This window comes from Cyanistes caeruleus, chromosome Z (genome assembly GCF_971803275.1).
Source record: "Cyanistes caeruleus chromosome Z, bCyaCae1.hap1.1, whole genome shotgun sequence".
NCBI lineage: Eukaryota > Metazoa > Chordata > Aves > Passeriformes > Paridae > Cyanistes > Cyanistes caeruleus.
The window spans coordinates 43,389,869-43,405,452 of NC_141732.1; the positions used below are offsets into that span (position 1 = coordinate 43,389,869).

The 15,584-nt window shown below is 39.4% G+C and overlaps 1 long non-coding RNA gene across 1 annotated transcript; it reads left to right on the forward strand.

The window, feature by feature from the left end:
• Nucleotides 1-11,715: 11,715 nt before the first annotated feature.
• Nucleotides 11,716-13,544, forward strand: LOC147648399 (uncharacterized). The gene is made up of 2 exons (XR_015280506.1): nt 11,716-12,150; nt 12,494-13,544. It is a non-coding gene; the product is annotated as an uncharacterized LOC147648399 (long non-coding RNA).
• The last annotated feature ends 2,040 nt before the right edge of the window (nt 13,545-15,584 follow it).

Genomic DNA, 15,584 nt, shown 5'->3' on the forward strand with positions numbered 1-15,584 from the left:
GATGGGTGCACAGTTTGCTGGGTTGAGAACTGGCTGGGCCCAGAGAGAGGTGATGAATGATGCCACATCCAGTTGGTAGCCTGTCACTAGTGGGGTCCCCCAGGGATTGGTGTTGGGGCCAGTCCTGTTTAACACCTTTATTAATGATCTGGATGAGGGATTTGAGTGTATCTTCAATAAATTTCCACACCAGACTGAGAGTAAGTGTTGATATCCTGGAGGGTCAGAAGAATCAGCAGATGGATCTGGACAGGTTGGAATGATGGGCTGAGGCCACTGATATAAGGATTAAAAAGCTGGGTGCTCAGTTACACACTGGCCACAATCCCACAGGGAACTACAGGCTTGGGGGAGGATGGCTGGCAAGCTGCCTGGTGGGAAAGAGATTGCTGGTTGACAACAGGCTGAGCATGATACAGCAGTGTGCCCAGGTGGCCAAGAAGGCCAATGGCATCCTGGCCTGTATCAGCAACAGTGTGGCCAGTAAGAGAAGGGCAGTGACTGTCCCCCTGTGCTGGGCACCGGGGAGGCCACACCTCGAGTGCTACACTCAGTGCTGGGCCAATCACTGTAAGAAAGACACTGAGGGCAGGAGTGTGCTCAGAGAAGAGCAACAGAGCTGAGGTAGGGTCTGGAGCACAATTCCTGTGAGGAGAAGCTGAGGGAGCTGAGGGGGGTGTTTACTGTGGAGGAAAGTAGACTCAGGGGAGATCTTTTGGCTCTCTACAAGAGTCTGAGAGGAGGGTGCAGCCAAGTGAGGTTCAGCCTCTTCTCCCAGGCAGCAAGTGACAGGACAAGAAAGACAGAATCTCAAGCTCCACCAAAGGAGGTTCAGGTTGTACATCAGGATGAATTTCTTCACTGAAATTGTTGTTAAATGTTGAAATGGACTGCCCACGGAAGTGGTAGAGTCACCATTCCTGGAGATGTTCATCACACTTAGTGCTATGGTTGACGTGGTTCTGATCAGTCAGTGGTTGGACTCAATGATCCCAGAAGTCTTTTCCAACCCAGCTGATTCTGTGATTCTGTGTTTTGGGGGTTTGTGCAAGTTTTGCATTTGTCTCAGTGCCTCTGGATGAATTTATTCATGAAGGTGAGACAGATGCAGATGTGCATCTGTGTGATGAAAGCAGAGCAGATCACCTTTTTCTCCACCTTCAGCTTCCCATGCATGCCAAGAAGAGATTTTGATAGAGAGTCCTTAGGCAACAAAACTGATGACAGAAAAGTTCTCCAGGAAGCTCCAGCTGCCACCATCAGGTTGCCATACGGGGCCAAGGACTCCCTGGGGTTGTGCGGTCCATGGGAGTCCATCAGGGAAGGGCTTGGCAGCCAGGGCGCATTGCATGACCCAGCCAGGAGCAGGGCAGCTGGGGGCCCATGGCCAGGCACAGCCCCAGCACTGGACAGTGCCCTGGGGATGGCCCAGGCAGGCCAAGCCATGGGCCACTAAGTGGCCCTGCAGGTGGAGCTCAAGGCCAGTCAGGGCATGGTTGTGAGGAGCAGGAGAACAGCCTACCTGTGGCATGGCCAGGACACAAACTCTGTCCTGCCAGCTAACATTTAATAAACTACAGGTTCTGGACACAGTTTTTAATTGCAGATGCCCTCTGAATACCAGTATTTTCTGTATTTCTGGGTTGTTTTGTTTGCAATCTTTGTACATATGACATAGCAGCAAATATGTGCTGGCAAGAATATTTGGTGCCAAGGCTGAAGTGCTTCAATGCCAAAGAACAGCAATTACGAGAAATGCTATTTATGTAGCAATTTTGACCTTCATATATTAGCTAAATCACTTGCATTCAAAAAACATCTCCTCTAAGGCTTATGGAGCTGGCAGAAGGAAGCAAGCCTGCCTTACTTATTGTGGCTTCAGTAGGCATGAGCATACATTAAGATCTTCAGGGATGGCAAAATTCCCACTGACTTTGAAAAGCTTGGAATTACAACCTGATAGGAATCCTCACTCAAACTTTTAATAGTGAACATCCACGATTTCTTCGCTAAAAACATCCTGCCCTTACTCACTGCTCTGTACCATCCACACAGAAGGAAATCTTAACTCACAGAAGGCTCAGATATGGACCTGAGCAGCATCTGAGGCCAATTTGTCTGAACCCCCACTGAAGGCAGGAGTTTTTCAGTTTGTGGAAGCACAGAGAATTTTAGCTTTGCTGATGCTCTTCATTTACTAAACATATACATTAAAAGTCCTTTTTTCAGACCAATTTTCAAAAGACCTGCAGCTAAGGGTGACACAGATAGAGCACACTGACTCCCATAATACTGAATGTAAGAACATCTGTTTTTCTCTTGTTAAAATACATATATACAACTTTCCACAGACTTTAAAGCCTTTTCACTCTAAGTGTATTGAAAGCACCGATATACGTGTCAGTAATGTAGCTGTAGACAAGGACCAGATCCACCTCCAGAGCGTTTTTTGACAGTTTCCAGGCTTTGCTATTGAAATGCAAGTAGATGCTGAATGTGGGAAAAGCTAAAGCTATGTTGCTTGGCTCAGAGCCCAGGGCTGAAAGATTTGTATTCACTTTTCCAGCTGAAAAATGTACTTCCTCACAGAGCTTCAAGGGGTTTCATACTCTGTAGGGAGAGCCAGGGTGGCTCCACTGAAGTCCATGAAAATGTAAGCATAAATTGTAGCTCCATATCTGACATTTTCCCTTAGTAAGAATTAAACTCAATATAGATGGATCAGACACAACAATCACAAAAAATTATTTTTATTATTTAGTCTTCCTTATATTAATCTGCATCAAATGGTATTTAGATTTATGAGCAACTCCGTCTGTAAACTCTTTTGAGATAACCTTTCTGTTAGTGCACAGAAATTTTATGGGAATTTTGGGCAAAGAAATTGTTTGCCTGGAAACTCTCAAATCAATTTCTTTTTCAAATTTTTCAAATTAGTTTCTTTTGCTATTACCTGCCTTGGATTTTCTCATATTATAAAATCAGTGTCTCAAGTCAACATTTGTCAGAAGTATTATAGAGAATTCAATATATTGTTCTATTGGAAAATTAGTGGAATTATCCTACTAAAGCTTAAAAAAACCCCAAACCCAAATTTGTAATATGCACAGTCACATATGTATATATCAGTTCAAGTGTATTATTTCCACTAATAGCTTCAGCCATGTGGAAGATGGTGGTGTTCTGACAGAAAACTTCGGTTAGCAAATGTGTGTTGTTTTATTTTTTCTTTCTGTTTGCAAGGTTTTTTTGAGGAAAGCAGGCCCCATGACCCAAATACGCAGCCCCAGGGCACTGTGTGAAAGGATCTGGTAGCTCAGGTTCTTTCACTAATCCAGGTCAGCATTTGTCCCAGACACAGACTTTATCCTGTAAGTCACTGTGATGATGTGCAGCAGGAAACGCTGTTATTATCCTCCTTTACAAAGCTGAGTGAAATCTACAAAAGATGTAATAAACTTAATTACTAGGCATTGTCTTTCACTTGGAGGTAAATCTATGGCTTCATGGGGCTTGCTTCTTCAGTCAAGGGCCAAAAAATAGAAGCATTATCAGACACTAAGTATAACTATCAAATCTGACATTCACGCAAATGGGAACCTGAATTAAATAGAATCAAGGAGTCACAGAATCATTTAGGCTGAAAAGACCCTTAAAATCACTTAGTCCAACCATTAACCTGACAGTGCCAATTATGCAGCTTTTCTCTTCATGACTGCACAAGAGTAACTTGATGAGAAAGTAGAGTGACTTCTGGGACACAGTACCAGAGTCTTCTGAACTTTGTGGTCACCTTATGCCTGTCATTTATCATGGAATCATAGAATGGTTTGGGTTGGAAGGCACCTTAAATATGATCTAGTTCCAAACCCCATGTTCATTGGACATGGACACCTACCACTAGTCCAAGTTGCCCAGGCCCCCATCCAACCCAGCCTTGAGCAGTTTCAGGGAAAGTGTTAGGATGTTACATGTAGCACTTTACAGGATCATAAGATAATTCTGAGAAATTCAATTCTGTGCTCAAAGCAGGAATTAGAAGGGGTTTTGGGTCCTCTCAGAGGAGCCTCTCTTTCCTTCTTTTCCTTTTGCCCTGTTGCATTGTCATTAGCTTTGTTGCAAGTTCTCCTGTCACAGACTATAGCTGTCATCTTTGATATAGACATTGGTCAGAGCCATTAGCAGACTTGGATCAAGTGTACAAATTCTGTGAAGATCACAATGGTCTGGATATTCTCTGGAGTGAGACTGAGCAAAAATAACAACTTAAGCAGGAAGATTTTCTTCAGTTCTGGCAAAGCTGCCAGTGCCAACCAAGCAACACTCCTGTAATAGCAGCAGCCTCACCAGATTGTGTCCTTTCCTTAATGCAGTGTGTTTAAACAAATAGGGAGGAAAAATAATACCTTCCCTCTCTCCGCTCCTGCCTCAGCAGCCCCAGCAAGTCAGCTAAGTACAAAAAAACTCTCACAAATGTTGCTTTGCAGGCATCATGGATGGAAAGTCCAATGTCACCTCATAGCGACCAAAGACAAGCACCCTCTGAGTGATGTCTACTTTTAGCCTGTGCCATAGCCCTGGGGTGTACTGAAGGGGAGGAGGGAGCAGTAACACCCCCATCCTGGTCAGCTCTCTGCTGCCTGCAAGGTGCAGGCATTCCATGGCTCTCACTTGAGGAGCACCTTGCACAAATATCTGCACCTGCTCTGGCAGAGGAAGGCTTTTTTATTACTTACTTCACAGGCATTAGAGAAAGAATTTATCCTGGTGGACTTTCACTCTTAACAAGGTATTCCCCGTGCACTAATGTGATTTAAGTTGGTGTGAGAAGTTTCATGTCTAATAAGATATTTATATACTGCTGTGCAATCCATTGAGTAGCCAGACAAAAGACGGGCTGTAGACTCACAGTTACCTGCCATTGCTCAAATTGCAAAGCATGTGGCTCCTAATAGACTATCTGTATTTTATCAGGGCTTTTTCTTATATTTTTGTTATTTTCTAGCACAAAGAGACAGGACTTCACATTCCACATGTTAATAGGCCTGAGTAGAGGAAGAGGGATGTTCCTATTTTTCTTAACAATAATATTTCATAACATTATGAAAGAGAGATTTTTTTTGGGGGGGTGGGGGAGGGGCAGGGAGTGGTGGTGGAAAATAGGAATGCACTAGTCCACAAGCCTGACCTAGCTGGTATGCACAGAACACATAAAATAACTTTGATTTCCAAATATGACAACTTCTCTATAACCATTACTTCATCATGAGGTCATTTACTTCATAAAATAGCAATTTTTGTTAACAACTACCATAAAGAAATGTCTGACTTGCATTAATTCCTGTGTGATTTAATTCTTTATGTTTAGAATAGAAAACAGAAACAAGTTTCTCCCTTTATAGCAGCCATTTGTACATTCATTTGTTCTTCAGCATGATAAATATGCAAGTATACCATTATTTAATGTTTGGTTGCTACATCATAGCAACCAAATCATTTGCAATATTTTCATAAATACAACATAAAGTTTATGAGTATGAGAATAACAGCTATTAGTAAAGACCTTCAAGTTAAACTTATGTCAATCTTTGTACAGGGAAACAACTAACATAAACTGTTCGTTTTGTTACCTCAGGTAATAAAAAGGTCTGGCAAATTCTTATCTACATCATCATTTCAACTGCCACAGTTGCACTGTTCTTGTTGATATGGTGAAGAGCCATGGATCACAGCAACAGATTCTGGCACTTAATTATTTGTTATAAGTAGTTTGAGATTGGTCTAACAGGTCTGTGTTTGTTCTGGGCAGATGTAACACCTCACGAATTCTTCTCAGACAACTTGATAATGAGTCACAAACACTGGGCAGTAGGTCAAAACAATAATTCTGATCTAACAAAAAGACATGCTATACTGGTTAGTATACTGTCATTTGTCCATATCTGTCCCATTGACTATTTTTATTTTTTTTTTTTTTTAATCACTTGTTGATAGATGCCTCAGTTCCTGAAGCCATATGAAAAGGAAAGATTTAGCCAGGATACACACACTTTTCTGATTATGTCTTATCTCATAACATGAAGATGTTATGAGCAGCACTTTTGCATGGCAGGTACTATTGGCAAGATCAGCAACACAAAATGGAGTATTTTAGAAGCCTAGTCCTAGCCACAGGAGGTACAAAATTCTTAAAAATGCAGCACTGCATCATTCTGCCTATCTACAAGACAGAATGATGACATGAGAAAAGAAAATATGACCAGAATGGCAGAGAAACAGAATGGGCAACTTCATTCAGCTGTTTACAGGAGATGCTGAGAAACCAGATATGGTGAGCTGTCCCCAACTCTGTGGCCCCTGGCATGTAATTTAATCCCTCTTCCTATGCACAGTTGGATAATTCACCCAGAAGGGGCCCAGGAAACAGTGTGTGTCTGCACAGCAGCTATCACAAATGGCCTTGATTTCACTTTATGATAGTTAAATATATCTAAATTATGTTTCCACATGAAGAGCCATATTGCATACATGCATGCCCAGAGCATGTTGCATATTTTCCTACCAATATATATCCAAAGTGAACTTGAGCTATGTTTTATAATTTATAAAATTAGCATAATGTTCACATTTCTACTCAAAATCAGAGTAATATTTTCTGACATTTGATCTCTTCTGTTTCCAGTTTTTCATTCTACATTTCTGTATAGATTTCCAAGACCTTTACAAGCCAAAAAAATTGCCTTTATAGAAAAATCAAAAAAAGGAGCGCTATTACCTTTTGAAACTGGTTATTAAAAATATCTTTTCTTCATAACCCTCTTGTTTATCTGCAAAATTCAAAGCTGATTAAGAGAATGCTGAAATGGATTTGTCTGTGATTACCATAATCTATGATTACCTTCTGAGTAGCACACCAGGCAAATATTAGGTGAAAAGGATTTACATGTGTGGCTTCAGGCTTGTGAAAAATTGCTGCTTCTTTAAGAAATTGAAATCCAACAATCACGAGATTTGCATAAAGAATATGAAGCTTAAAGAAAGCAATACCTTTTGGTAGTCTTTCACATTTTGTTTCTTCTAGGAAGTGTTCAGTAATGTCTGTAATCTCTCTGAAACTCCAAGGACTAGAAAGCTACACCCAAAGGTGTAAAATGTGACCCTCTTGCCTCTTAAAACATCTCTAGGATTTGGATTTTAAGAAACACAGCAGTAACAGTACAGGACTTAGGGCAAATCCATGAGAGTTTTCCAGGTTGTCTGTACACAGGCTGTTGGGTTTTTGTTTTTGTTTTTTTTTTTGTAGAAGTCATCTGGCAGAGCAAACACGGCTGAAAGAGCTAAATAAAATAGTGAGGATCCTGAAGGCGTAAGGATGGAAACATGGGAATGTGGGGGGTGGGGTGTTTCTGAGTTAAGCACTTGCTAGGAGAGACTAATGGGAAGTAATGAGAAGGAAAGTGGGGGTGTGGAGCAAAAGTTGTGGAATGAGTGAACTGATTCTTGTTAAGTTTATGGCCAATTAATGTTTGCCATACTTGGTAATCAAAAGTTTAGCAAGGGTTTCTCTATATTAAAGGCAGTTCTTTCAACAATAGAGCCCTTTTTCTGCAATTCACAGCTGTCAGAGATCATTTCACTCCCTGTATAATTCAAAAAAGTGATGCCTTTAATTGGCAGCATAAACACTGTTGGGCTAGTGTGTACTGAGCTTGATTTAGATGCTCAGTGTATGGCACAGTTTGCATCTGTCAGGATTTGTAAAGAAAAGCTGCATAAAAAATTTTCGACTCACACTTGAAGACTGGGGAGGAAAAACAGGATTTCAAAATGTCACATACACAGGCTTGAGATGGGAAAGCAGGAATTAAAGGTGAAACTCTATCTGGAAGATCCTTTCACAACAGACACTACCCAGGTAAGGTGCCACTATCCAGGGCAGCACTATCATAAGATGGAATGGGACATGAACTCTGCATTTTCTGCTCTTCTTTACATTTAGCTTACACTCAATATTTTAACACAGTCTTTGTTTAATTTGCTTATTGAGTTGATGGTTTGCCTGTTTGTCTGATTGTACTGCTTCTCATTTAACATAGAAGCAGAGATTTCATGCTGTTTTGCATTTGTGTTTTTTCAGCATCTCAGTTAAACCCAGAGGTGTATCTGGACCATTCACTCTGTGAAGACTTCACAGCACAGGCACAAAAGACAGCTAGTAAAAGACCGTAGAGTGGCTGAACACACTGCATCTGCAAATACCCCACTGAGGTTCAGTTGATGTCTGGGTACAATCTGGAGAACTCCTAACTTCAAAACACCAAGATTGACATGAAATTCCTGAAAGAGAAAACTAAGATATACACAGACTGAGGTTTTCCATAAAACAAGAAATATTTCAAATAAAAGGAAATAATTAAAATTATGGCATGTAGTGAAAAAATGTTTGTTGTTTACGCTTCCTTTTATGTTGCTGTGGGTTCGTACTGTAAGCACCTGTTCTTCCTCTGGCACAGATCAATATGGCAAAGTAAAAACCCATCTAACAGAGACAGTTTGCCCCACAGGAAAAACTCATTCATTAATTCTACACACTGCAGCTCTTCATGTAAGCTATCTATCAGAATCAAAATACACAACAATTCAACATACTTCAGCATCATCAAACCTCAAGTTTGCCCTTGAAACTGAGTCTCTTAGCTGATGGAATCACCTCTGTCTGATCTGTCTTACTTCTGCAGGGCATGATACACTGAAGGAGAGAGGAGAAAATAAGTTTTAGCAGAACATCCTCATTTTGGGGGGTGGGAATGGATGAGAAAACATAATAAAAATCCAATAAAAATGAGAAGTGAGAAATTTATGTCTCCTGAAATTGAGTTTCATCCATGGAAATTTACTAGTTTTGACTTTGTTACCACAAACTTGCAGTTCAAGATGAAATATCCTGTTGAGGGTTTTTGCCTTTCTCCCTTGCCCTTTTTTCTTTTTCTTTTGTGATTCAATCTGTTAATACTCTTCACAAAAGAAAATTTAGTTCCTACCTCAGGAAAACATAGCTCAGCAATAGACAGAGGTCATCAGTGAGAAGTAAAGGAATGGACTGTACAAATCAATGAAGCCTTCAACAAGCACCAAAGATCTTTAAGAGACATTAAAAAAATGAATGAGTAGTGACTTTGTGTACTGAGAAGGTTGACTGATACAGAAGAGCCACACAAAAGAAAGCATGGAGATGTTTTTTTAAACAATTGTCCTGTGCAACATGGGGAGAGCTGGATGAGACGAAGGAGACAAAAAGGTTTATTACAGAGATCTGAAAAATATGGTATATAAAAGATACTGTGAGAGGAGGCTGGAAGACTCAGCTTGCATTGCTAGACAAATACAAACTTGTTAGGGACTTTGGAAGAGGGAGAGAAAAGTCAGCCAAATTATACAGTTAATTTAGAAACTGGAAACGGTATAAGGAATGTCACAGGAAAAATCCTCTGTAGAGAGGACAGAATTTCTCAAAATACTTCATATTTTTATTTTATAATTTTCTTGTCTCTTATGCCTTGCATGCACTCAAGCAGGATCCTGCATAACAGGTATGCTGTCCACCAAAGCACTGCTGTATGTCAATCTGCTTTTATATATAGGCTCTCTTGGCCCAGAGAATCCAGTTTTCACCTTGAGAAAAAGCCCAAATTTTTTAAGACTAGGAGTTTCTTCTGAAAGAGCACCAAATAAATTCAAACACCAATTTGCTGAATGAATAAAAATGTTTGGAGAAAAATAATTACCACTTAGAAACCTCAACCAGGAAAGACTTCTTCAATATGGGAAACTTGGAATCACATAACTGTATATATAAAAAATATGATTTCAGTATTTAATTTGAATTGTCAGTGTAAATAACAACGTTTGTTGGGATTCGGCATTGTAATTTTAAGAATGTTCTCAGCTGAAACAGTCATTCAAATATAATCTGAAATGGAGAGGTGAGTTAGAAAACTTTGCTCCCTTCTTTATTTCCATGTATTTCATACTCATCTGTAGAAGTTACCATATATCTGTGATCTACGTTGGCATGAAAGGCCAGTCAGCAAACTGTTGAGTAAGCCTGGAAATGTCATTTGTGTGCACTTTTCATGCCCTTTTAAAACAGAACCTCTATGGCAACAGCAAAAGCAGTGAATTTTTAGTTGTTTACAGGAACACTCTTGACATTAAGCCATCAGGCTTTTTATAGGGAGGAGTCAGGAATGTGCTCTGTAACAAACCTGTTATGATTATGAATCTCCTCTTTCAACAAAAACAAAACAAAATAAAACCAAACACAAAAAAAAAAACCAAAAAACCCCAAACAAACAAAAAACCAGAACAACAACAACAAAAAAAACAAAAACAAACCACACCAAACCAAAAAAAAACCCGTCCAAAAAAAAGTGAAACACACTGATGTTTCTGCAGGTCCACATGCATTTTGAGCCATTTACTAGCTGGAGAGAATTGTACCCTTTAAATCAAGCTATTTCTAAAGAGCTGGTCACCTAGATGAAGTGCACCAAACACTGGAACCTTTGTCCACCCAGAGGTATGGAGTACAGTTACCTGAACCAGCAGCCTATTAAAAGGGGTAAGAGATACACACCAGCCCACTCTCCCCAAAGTGCTAAATACCTTCTGACAGATGCTCAATAACATTTGCACAATTCAAAAGAGGTGTTCAACATCTTACAGAGGCAAGCAACAGGAATGCAGTCTTGATCGACAGAAAGTAAAAGTTCCCTCTGCTTTGAATAGTATCTGAAATTGGTAAAGAAAATAATGAAGTACTGGTACTAACCCTTCCAAAGAAAGGCTATTAATTTAGCCCTACAAATATGAGCTGAAGCCAAGATAATTGCATTTGCAGCTAAAAACTGCACTTTGAAGTTGAAATGCTACAAAAATAACAGTCACAAAATGTTCCCAGTAAATGTCATGCTTGATAAAAACCCTAAAAAATTATCTCTGTTCAATATTAAAAGGCATGACAGTTTTTGGTTTGGTTTGAGGTTTGTGTTGGGGAGTTTTTGAGGTTTTTTCTGGTTGGTTGGGTTTTACAGAAAAAAAAAAAAAAAAATAGAAAACACCTGGAAACATAATAGCTATTTTGTACACATAATGACATTCATCAGAGGAATAGTCTCCGCCACTCTTTATTGAACCAAGGTATCTGACCTAGGGCAATCAGCTGGCTGAGATGACTGATACAGGTGATAACAACAAGCTTGGTGAAACAGGTGATTCTGTCTTGTTACTCACTTACCAAGTCACAGGAAGAAGCTCGGCATAATCACCATGATCAGTTACATGTACGGAGTAAGGTGTCAAGAAATTCAAGGACCAGGATGAGTTTGGTTTGTGCTGCTTTTTAAGACACCATGGAGTGAAAGATGTAATAGGATAAAGTCCAGACATTGTAAAACTCCACTAATGATATCTGAGAGCCTGATACCCTAGGGCAGGAGAAACTCAGGTGTTTCTGTGCTTCACCACTGGGGCCAGTCAGAGAAGGTATATTTGGGTATGCCAGGACCAGTCATTTTATTTCTTCCCCTGTATACCAGGCAGGGATGGTTATCCAGTCAGGATAAAAAAAGGTTTTCTGTTTTCTAATGACTGATATTTGCTGAAAAATAGATGTCTCTGTTGTCATTTGATAAAATAAATCTTTTCTCTTTACAGTGTTGCAGTAAGTCAGGTGGCAAGCCCTTTGTCATATCACAGCAGTCCATATGTAGACACTCTTCTCAGTGCACAAGGATAGGCTGGAATCCCCCCATTTGCTGGGGGTAAGGATGCCCTCCAATGCATAATGAGAACATGACCAAATAGACACCTTAATACTGCATGTCTCATGGAAGCATGGAAGGAGGCTGTTTTTACAACACAAAGTTCAGCCTATATTCCTTCTTGTTGAGAAGTTTGTGACCTGGATTTCCAAGAGGTTTGGCACCAGAAGTGTTTTCCTGAATTACTGTCTGTAACTGGCAGCCCCTGTGTGGTCAAGGCTTAGTGGTAACTAACTAACTAACATTAACTTAGGTAACGCTTCTTTCTTCTCTGCTTTTACCACTCGTGTCCAGAAATTGCTGGAAAGCCTATTTTCATCAGTATCAGGTATCTCTTGAGTTTTTTTGCTATTATAATTATGGGGCTTAGTCATTCTACTATGGTCTATGCGCATTACTGAGTATCCTTTTTGATATTCAAATTTGAAGATTTATTCAGGGCTCCTTCAGTCTTATCATCACCCTCATTGCAAGCTTTTTCTTTCCGAATTTAATTTGCTTAAAAGGTTAAATTAATGAGTAATGTAATGAGTCATTTTACTTTCTGAAATTCAGAGGTCAATAAGGACAAGGAATCTGTAAATACAAGTAACACCAGTATGAAAGTGAGTCAGACATTCCCTTTGTTAGAATAATCTAATGATAAAAATATGTTCCTTTCTTACCACAAGGCAGAAAACTCCAGCTTTATAATGAAGTCCTTTGTGGCTACCTGACTTCTGGCAGTGGATGTGCTCCTTGACTAAGAATCAGATCTTCACAGGAGGGTATAAGAGTGTATTCTCAAGGTCTAAAGGCTTCACAGGATAAGATGTCATCCTTCCATCTAGATAAGTAACAGAATTGAAGCCTCCCTTTGATGCTGGAGCTTTGGCTTCATCCCTTTAACCACTTTGGAAGATGATCCAACTTCCTGTAGATTGCATTGGACAAAGGTTTTGGACCTAACATTTGGACACCAAACTTGTATTTAATCTGGAAGATATTAGGAACTGTTCTTTATGCAGCACTGGAGGACTGTGTCCAAGAAAACTTTCCTCTATAGTTCTCAGTAACAGACAGTCTGTACAGGGAGCTCTGAGAGGGTTACAGGATTGTGTACAAATTCAAACTACTTTTCTGTAGTACCTCTCAAAGGTTCACCTATCCTCAGAAATACCTGTCTACAGCTAGGCACACTGACTTACAATTCACCTTGTTGATGTTTGTGCTCTTAGAATTACTATGAATCCTAGCTTTTCTAATCCTAGCAGAGTGAGAGACAGCTATCAATACATTTGAGATGTTGTATCTTCCATTAGAAAGTTCTGGACTTGGTGGAAACCTTATTAAGGTTTGCACTGCTTTTTAGTCCCTGCTACAACTGAAGTTTGGGTCATGCAGAGACAGGAATGATCATATCCAGCTGAAATGTATTTTCAGCTGAATTTCAGGAATTTCTATTACACAAAAGCTGTAAAGAAAATAATTTTAAAAATTTGTCAGTTCTCAGCTTTTGGACATTTCTAGTTACTTCCTTATAAATTATTTCAAACTTACCCATTTTCTCAAGTAAAATCCCAATTTGGGAAGCAGTTACAATTTGTGTATTTGTGGCTGGGTCAACTGATGGACTTACAGTAATTTTTGTAGCATTATACTGATGTGCTCCACTTGAAATACCAACACAGGCTTTGGAGAGTTCACTGATAAAACTACATATTAAATAGAAATAAATCCAAACCATAAAGTTTGATGTCTCCTATTATTGCAACCTTCTTAAAATATAATGTGTTTGTACTTTGAAACCTGGCCAAAACCACAATATAACTGTGCTCCAGCAGCCAACCTCACATCTGTACTTCTGCTGCATTCACAAGTTGCAGCTCTAGAATTTGGCTCCATCTTTCAATTTCAATGTTTCTGTGTGCTCAGGTTGCATGGTGAGCAGCAGTCATATAAAAAAATCTGTGAAAATCCTGATCCATTTGACTACAACCTCCATGTATTTTAAAGCATTTTGGGAATGATCTTTCTCTCATTCTAGTTTTACATTGAAGCTATTCTCTTTAATCCTGTGTAAATCTTTTGGGGTCGCATTAGTGTAAGTGATAGGAGAATAAGGCTTTACTTAGCTGTATACCTTCCCAAAAGACAATTTTAAATTTAAGCATGTATCCATCTTTGTCATTTTTCCTTTTAATCCTTACCAAAGCTCCAAACATCTAAGAAAGATGAACAGAGAAGGTTTGTGTAATGGGTCATCTTATCACCAAGACAGTGGGAGTTTTTTATTCCTTCCACCCTGTCAGTAGATATTGCCTCCAAGATACAGGAGATTAGCTGAGCCTTAATGACAAAAAAACACAAACCAAAATTAATTAAAAGAAAACAAGAGCAGAAAAGAGGAGTCTTTAGCCAGATTGTGCTGATAGTAATTTTCTAGTTTCTTCAATTAAGTTACAAAAAAATATTTTGAAAGCCCACATTTTAAAGAGGATGTTAAGTGAATCTAACCTGTTGTACAGCTTTGTAATCTCTTCGCAATATTTGCTGCCTTCTCATTAGCTTCTCAAAAGCTACTTATAAACTACCTGGTTTCCTCATAGCTAAAACAAGATGTCAGAGACATCTTGCTGTTGCTGTTTTCCCCTTCCATTTTTTCAAGGGCAGTCTATGAGGTAGCAAGTGTGGATTGCAGCTAGTTCTTTACAGGTTATTTTGTAATGATCCCCTGTGTGTTTAAATTTCCAATTATTACTCAGTTGATCAGGCTGTCACTTTAGTACTGTAGTGAGGTAATGTTTCTGACTAATGTATGATTTAAATGAGTGGAACACCCTAAAACAAAGCATCTGGAAATGCATCAGAGCAGATGCTGGGCTGCTTCATTAAACAGCAATTTAATAGAAAGAAGCTGGAAGGATCCTAACACTCATGCTGGTAGGCAATGATGGCTCTCCATAACCATCAGACTTGAGCTCACAACCCTTCCAGAAATATTATCTCAAATTAAGAGATATAATTCATCTTAGATTTTCAATGAGTGCCTTTGTATTTGATTGTTTTAGATATTCTGAGTTGTTCAGAGGAAACTGATGCGAACAATTTCTCCATGGAAATTAGGAAATGCTTGTGGACTCTGAGATTTGAGCTAACAAACACAACTGACTCCATCAATTCAAATACCATTGTCCAGCCATGAAACAGAGACATATTGTACCACTTGGACTCTTCCAAAAAAACCCCAAAATGCTGACAAACATAACTTAGATTTTAAACATTGAAGAATCACTAGCAGTAGCTTGTAAATCACAAGAAGATAAAGAACTGTCGACAGGAGTTACTGGGCAAGCATAATGAAATAATAAATAATTTTAAACTATCAAAATGCATATGATTGGTTCAAGAGTTCATTAGTCTATTTAGCATTTGATGACTATTGCTTATACCATTCTTCCTGACTAAAAAATCCCTTCCCAGTCATCACCCAGGTCAGAAAGGGCTTAGAGGCCAAATGCCCTATACATGAACACAGAGTTGTGGAGAGCCATGAAACAGCCTTTCTAGACTGAATACTACCTTTCCTACACTCCTCATGGAGTCAGGCTTTCCACAGCACTCATCTAGCACCCAGAGTTTTGGGAGCATTTGTGCAGCCCCAAGACCATCTTGCACTCAAACTTAAGTCATGATGAAAATGTATTTTTGCTATTAGTAGAACTGATTCCCTTTTGCATCTGGCAAAACCCAGCTTTGCCTGCATTTTAGGGGTGACTAATG